General features: G+C 52.1%; 3 non-coding genes across 3 annotated transcripts; all 3 read left to right on the top strand.

The window, feature by feature from the left end:
• Nucleotides 1–2528: 2528 nt before the first annotated feature.
• On the top strand, nt 2529–2643 carry LOC136560424 (U5 spliceosomal RNA). Its single transcript, XR_010784162.1, has one exon. It is a non-coding gene; the product is annotated as a U5 spliceosomal RNA (small nuclear RNA).
• A 936-nt stretch (nt 2644–3579) lies between these two features.
• On the top strand, nt 3580–3693 carry LOC136560405 (U5 spliceosomal RNA). Its single transcript, XR_010784144.1, has one exon. It is a non-coding gene; the product is annotated as a U5 spliceosomal RNA (small nuclear RNA).
• Nucleotides 3694–4128: 435 nt separating this feature from the next.
• LOC136560423 (U5 spliceosomal RNA) lies at nt 4129–4243 on the top strand. Its single transcript, XR_010784161.1, has one exon. It is a non-coding gene; the product is annotated as a U5 spliceosomal RNA (small nuclear RNA).
• The last annotated feature ends 2920 nt before the right edge of the window (nt 4244–7163 follow it).

The following is a 7163-nucleotide window of genomic DNA, read 5'->3' as shown; positions in this document are numbered from 1 at the left end:
ATTTCTTTATTTAACACATCTGTGAAGAAATAGAAGGAATTGCAGACAAGGGATGTTTCTGGTACTTCTGTCTTCTTGCTTATAGCTCTTATCATTTTAGCTTTTCTTAGATTGTTTAAAAACATGCCAGGAAAAATAAATAGGGGGGAAAAGGGAGCAAATATCTGTCATGCTAAAGGGTGCCAAAGCACTTTCCCACTGCCAAGGCCAGGCACATGTTCCTGGGGTGGATGTCCACATGGCTGTTGCTCCAGCACATGAGTGAGGGCTGTGCTGCTGTGCTAACAGGCATTTATAGCCCCCTTGACCCTGTCACTCCCCATAAATCCATACCTATTTCTGCTCTCATTTCACTCTATTTATTCCCTGGCAGGTCAGATATGAGACGCAGTGTTCATATCATGAGGCTAGTGAGAAACAGGGCTGGGGTAATGGGTAACATCAAAATGACTTTATTAGCAGAGCAGAGAACAGAACTGTGGTGAAACCACCTGCCCAGGAAAATAATCTCAAGTCTGTCACAGATTCATTGTGCAGTTTCAGACATATCAGGAACTCTCCTTTTGCTAGTTTTCCTATCTATGAAATGAGTCTAGGAGAAAATGAGATTAAATGGTTACTAATTGCTTTCATATTATTTGACAGAGAATTAAAATGTGATTCTAGTGCTAATTCATTTTTACAGTCTTTCTTCACAGACTTTTAAACTTCTTTCTCATTTTTCTCTAGGCAGAAGAGATCACAACATCTGTCAAAGAGCAGGAAGCCATTAGCCATCATGGTTTTCCTGCAGGGATGGGATAATGCCCACAAAGTTGCTCAAACAACTGTTGCATCCTCAACAGCTTCATTAAAACAAGGCAGAACCAGAGCTGCAGCTGAAGTTCCCAGAGAGACAGATTGTTTCTGGCTCACCTAACAGTGTGGCTCAGGAGGCTGCATCTGTTTCCTTGGACAGCTGGAGGTGCTGTGTGGTAGTGAGATGGAGAGGATGGGCAAGGTCTCTACTGAAAATTTGTTTAAAGAATAAGCTTTTACAGAGACAGAGACATCCACATCCACCACATTCTGCAGGCTTAAAAAACACCCTGGTTATCAAAAGATGGAACTGAAGGGAAAGCCATGTAATCCATCTCTCAGAAACCTAGAATCAGTGTTTTTCTCACATTTGGATGAGTGTGCTGCCTCTGCCTGCCTGTAAGAGGACGGTCCATGTTCTTGTGCAGAGACAGTATCCAGTTCAGACCTCTACCCACTGCAGTGAGATGGGAGGTGATGGCTGCCAGGACATGGCATGCTGGCAGAGGAAGATGGGCTCCAAGGCAAGTGACATTTCTGGCCTTGCTCCCCTTATTCTTGCAGCCTTGCAGCCACAGATACCTTACTGAATTTCTGAAGATCAGAGGTGTCTTGATTCCTCTGGAAATACTGAGGCTGAACCACCTGAAAGAAGAGGACAAAAGAGGGTTTATAAAGCTGCTGTTGCTCACTGGAGACACTGGCAGGGAGTATAAGGAGCTCATTTGTGAAAGCTGTGGTACACAGCATGTCCATTTGTGCTTTGTCCTCATCCAGACAAGGATGTTCTTCCTGACCTCTGGCCCATGGGGCTGCTTGCTGCACTGAGCCATTCCCTTCCCTCTGCCTGCTGATGGCATCTCTTTCTCAGCACAAGGGTGCAAGCCCAGACCAAGTTCTTAAACGCCTCCAACACAGCAGAAGGTCAAAAAGATGCACAGGTTCTGCTGGACTCTTTGGGCCACAGCAACCCCAAGTACCAGAGCCAAGATTCCCAAGGCCTCGAAGCTGTGCTGTTGTGTGCCTCCCCCCAAGCCCAGCACGGGGCTCTGCAGACACTCAGGCTCATGCAGGTGAGGAGTGGGCCTTGCTGGGGACAACGGGCAGTGTTACCACCTGCACCCACCCCTGCTCAGGCAGGAGCTGTGCCTGTCTCCTTGGCATTCTGGCTGCACTGGGTAGCTCTACTACCTGGAAGAGAACAGTCTGGAGAACTGTGTGAAGACTGTCCCTGTCACTCTGCCCTTTTTCCCCAGGATAGGATGGGAGATGTGCCCTGTCTGTTCATGAAGCCTGTGGTGGGTGTGCTCTGCTCAGTACACCTGGAGGTCCAGTACAAAGGTAAGATCTGTCTACCCACCCTGGGCGGTGTGGGGTAGCCTGGGCAAGTGTGCCGGGGGCGAGGGGCAGGCACAGGAAGTCCCCGTCGAGCGTTCCGGGGGCCCCGAGCCGGCCTGGCCGCGACCGATACGGGGCTGGGCGTGGCTGGGCGCCTTATTACTATTCGGGATAATTTGCATACCCAGGGTGCACCGCGCGGCGGTGCCGCAGACACGGTAATGTTCGGGCCGCCACTCCCCGGTACCGCTGGTGCAGTGCCAGCTGAGCTCTGAGCGCTGCCGGGAGAACGGGACGAGGCAGCAGAGGGTCGAACCTGGGGGCAATCGGTGTCGCTGTATCTTGGGAGGGACAACCGGGACTGGGTACCTGCCGATAGGCCACACTTCGGTATACTCTGGTTTCTCTTCAGATCGTATAAATCTTTCGCCTTTTACTAAAGATTTCCGTGGAGAGGAACAGGCACGAGTGTCGAGAAATTTTTTGAGGCTCCATTTCGGTGGAGCTACCCCTATTCTGGTCAAAAATAGAATAATTTGCGATCTTATGCTAGACTGCTACTCTTATCCTCTCCTACCAAGGGAGGAGAGTGTGTGCATATGCACGCAGTGTTCTTGGGGCCGAAAGCGCCACCTACTCTGGTCCTGCTCTCGGCAGCACGGACCTCGTTCACGGTTCCATCCGCACCCCCCCTATAGCCGCCCGGTCGGCCGCCTCACTACCCGTGTCGGGTTAGCAGATGGCCGTGACGGAGCGGGGATCGGGAACCCCTCCTCCTGGCCTCCTAGCCCGGGTGATGCAGCGGAGTAGCTGCGTGCCCGCGGTTCGGACTACGGGAGAAGCGACAGCCCGGGACCTGCACGGCAGACCCGGGCACTCCAGCCCTCCCAGGAGGACAGGGGTGGTGTTGGCGCCCGCTCGGAGCTCAGCAGCTTGCGGGGGACCCCTACCGCAAGCCCCCCTCGCTGTCTAGCTCCCATCCGTTGGCGGCGGCGTATGGTGGCCTTTCCCGGAGCCGACTTTTTGCCTCTGCGCGGCGTCTCCTTGCCGTGGCGACGATGCGACCAGAGCCGAGCGCCGCGGGATCCTTGTCTAGTCCCGGCTCGCTTTGTCCACAGCTGTCCCGCTTCGCTCCCCCCGCCCCGGCAGGAGGGCAGGAAGCACCGGGCTTGGTCGGGGCGGGCCGCCTCCTCCGCTTGGTGTGATCAGCATCCCCGGGATGCAGGGCGGGCAGCACCGGGCCGGGCCCCCCGAGCGCCGCCACTCCCAGCCGGCGTGGCTCCGGGCTCGGGCCAGCCGGGCCGTGGCACCGGCCGGGGGCTGGTGCCGAGCCGGGTGAGGCGCCGGAAGGAGAGGGAAGTAGGGAAAGGAATTGAGTGAAGGTCGCCGTGTCTTGTGGGGCGGCAGCGGGGAGTGGGTATATGTACGGGGTGCAGCATGGCTGTTCTCTGGTTTCTCTTCAGATCGTATAAAACTTTCGCCTTTTACTAAATATTTCCGTGGAGAGAAACGCGTACGAGTCTTACGAAAATTTTTGTGGCTCCATTACGGTGGAGCTAACCATTTACGGTTAAAGAAAGAGCGAATGCTGAGCTCACTGGGGTGGGTTGTTGTTAATTAATTGCGGCAATGGGGAATATAAGCGATCCTTAGCGGTTCGGACCGTGGGGATAATGGACGAGCTGCGGCACCGATGTCAGCAACACCAACATACCCCGCCCATCCGGGTCGCGGCTCCTCCCGCTCCTTCCGGCCGCCCCGTTCCGGGGCTGATTTGCATGCCCAGGGTGCCCAGGGTGCTCCGCGGCCCCGCTGGTGTCCGGCGTTGCGGCCGCTGTCCCCCCCCGGGCTCTGGGGGCTGCCGGGCGTGTGCGGCCCGCGGGGCCGGGCCGGGCGGGGATGCGGGTGCGGGGGCCCCGGGCAGGCTGGCCTCGCCCTCAACTATGGGGGGTGCAGCAGACACTGCGTGCGTCGGAGAGGGGGGGGTCTGGTATACTCTGGTTTCTCTTCAGATCGTATAAATCTTTCGCCTTTTACTAAAGATTTCCGTGGAGAGGAACAGGCACGAGTGTCGAGAAATTTTTTGAGGCTCCATTTCGGTGGAGCTACATTTTCTTTGGTTAATATTAGATTCAATAGTGGTGTGACTATATTGCGGGTGCCCGGTTTCGATACTGATTGCTGATATTTGGGGTCCCTCCTCATCTGCAGGGCTTAGCCCTCACCCTGGCGAGCAGGGGCGGTGCGGGGGCTGTCCCCTGAGGCGAGGGGTGCAGCAGCAAGGGCTGCCCGGCTCCAGGCTGGGGCTGCCTGCAGCGCTGATACCACCCTGCAGGCCTCCAGAGAAGTGCTGAGGGCTGCTGCCTGAGGCTGGTGAACAGTTCCAGCTCAGCAGTGCAGGGCACGGCAGCCCAGACTGCCTGAGCTGCAGCATGTACATGCATAGATCATTATATGTAGCCACAGCGTTTCCTGAAAAATTACATCCTTCCATGCTAGCAGAGTAACTCCACCTCTAACATCTTAGAGTGTTTCAAAGCATCATTTTCTCCTTCCTAATGGTCCACATATACACACAGCCACATTTGGCTGAGAGAGTATGTTTAACAGGCAGCTGCCACAAAAGCCATTGAGTGAGACACTGGAGCAGGATCCACAGGACCATAAAAAGAACCTTAGAGAAGTGGCATCCTTTCAGTAGGAAAGGACTGGGATATGTTCCTCCCAGGAAAGATTCACCCATTCACCTCTGGCATCCTCCCTGCTGAATATCCCAGCTCTGTCAAGTCTCCAGCCCTAAGCTGATTGGAAATGGGTGTGTTTGGGAATGAGACAGAGTAGCTGCCTGCAGGTAGAAGTGCTCAGACCCTCCCTGCTCCTGCCACTGGAACTGGCTTGAAATTTTATTTATAGGGAGAAGAAAATCTGACTGGCCTTGTGTATTGTCACCCTTGATGGCTGGGCCTGGAAGCAATGTATGCCCTGTACAGGGCTGAAGGGTGCTGCATTGCTCATAGCCACTGTATTCCCCACACAGCTGGGAGCCACAGCCAGCAGTGAAACATCCTTTTATAACATCAGCCACCCACTGGAAAACCTACTGCCTGTCATTGACTGCATAATCCTCAATGAATTTCAGCTATTTGCACTAAAATTGGTTTATTCAGTGTGAATTTCCTGCAGTGTCCACAAGATAGTGCTGTTAGAACACCTTTTCTGGAAAATCAGATGACAGAAAATGCTTGGCTTGGTAGGTAGGGAGGCAAACCTGAGGAGTTTTCCAGTGACATCTTCTCAGAAGTAAGGGTGGTGATGTTTGAGTCCTAGGGTTTTTATGGTGACACAGGAAACTTGCCAGACTTTAATATATACCAGGAAGCTCCCACTGATGATTAAACAGGTGGTTCTCAGCAAGCCCCAGTTTTAAATGATTGCCAAACCATGCACAGCTGAGCATTTCTTGTTTATTTTGGGACTCTGGTGCCTGTTGGTGCTACCAGGGCAGGACAGGAGCACAGTATTTTCCACTGGGATTACACCAAGAGGCACAGACTCAGGCCATTGGGTGCCTCTTCCCCCATCCAGGGTAGGAGCCGATGACCTGCAGAGCAGGTCTCTAACGCCAAAGGCAGATCCAGGAAAATAAGCTATATTAGGGCCACAGAGGGAAGGAAGTGGGCAATACCTTGTTCCTTGCACAGGGAAAGGCTGGGTAATCCAAGAGTACTAACACCTGAAGTGGAACAGGATTGTCTTGCTTTTATCCAGAGTTAGTAGGGCATAACAGCTCTTCTAGTCTGGCTGATGAAGACAGAGCCTAGGTCCAAGTCACGTTTCATAGTTCAGAAACCCTCAGTGCTCAGCCCGACTCTGCTCCCAGACTCTAAACTGTTGAGCACAAAACACCCAAGCAGTGGAGGAGGATCATGCTTGGGTTGCAGTATCCCTCCTTTAAGTGCTCATGACTAATGTTTGCTCTCATCCCTCAAAAGATCCATAACTCTTTTGCTGTCTTTTCCAGGCCAGCCCTGAAACACTGCACACAATTGATCCAGTCCAGGCTGAATAACTGGTCACCAATATAGTTGGCACCTCCAGACACACAGCAAGGATGCAGTCCACAGATGGCAGATGCAGAGATGGGGGTGGCCTTGTCACTTAAATTACACCCTTGATTTTCAGAGGGAGAAGGTAGCTCTAAGAAAAGAGGGAGTAAGGGTAGAAGGGTATGATGTTTGCACAGCTGCATCCTGTGTGGCTGAACCTAGAGCTCACACAACTATTTTGTGCTTTTGAAGAAAAATGCTGAACTGAGCTGAATAAGTAAAAGAGCAGGCACTAGCACATGCCCTACAACTGTCCCTCTCCTAACCTGCTCTTTTCCCAGAGGAAGGGTCTGCAGGGAAATCCGGACCCAGGCTGCACACAAGGGCTGTGGCAGCAGACAGCTACACCTAAGCCACCTTCCCCCATTAGGGGATCCCAGCAGCATCTCAAAATTAAGAGACAAAATGTATTTTGAGTGATTTTTATGTAAACATTACAAGTATAAAGACTTTGAAAAGAAACTTTATCCAAGAAATCAGCCTCCTTACCAACAATCAGCCAGTCTTTAGGAGCTGTTAAACTTTACCATAATCAGCAAGAAATATTTTTTATAGGACAGATAAAATAGTGAGATCCAAGAACATTTATTTATTCAACTTCTAAAAATATTGTTTTTTACAATCACATAGTCCATTTTCTTTCCTTCTAGAAAAGCAAAACTTGTAACAGTTTTGCAATATTTCAAGCACATCTGGAAAAGGTAATGTACTATACATGTGTGGTTAGTTCTCTTAGGGGAGACCATTGTCACCAGTAAAGGGCTATAGCTATCTCTGCAGGCAGAGACTGCAGACTCTCAGGCCCCCTACCCAAGCCTTGCAGTGGGTGCATTTTAGCACTTTGCTGAGTACCCTGATACAGGCCATGAAGAAAAAGGCTGCTGTGTTCACTGCCCTTGGGCATGTGACCTGCAGACACCC

The sequence above is a fragment of the Molothrus aeneus genome, chromosome 9, assembly GCF_037042795.1.
Source record: "Molothrus aeneus isolate 106 chromosome 9, BPBGC_Maene_1.0, whole genome shotgun sequence".
NCBI lineage: Eukaryota > Metazoa > Chordata > Aves > Passeriformes > Icteridae > Molothrus > Molothrus aeneus.
This window is presented reverse-complemented; position numbering and strand designations above follow the sequence as displayed.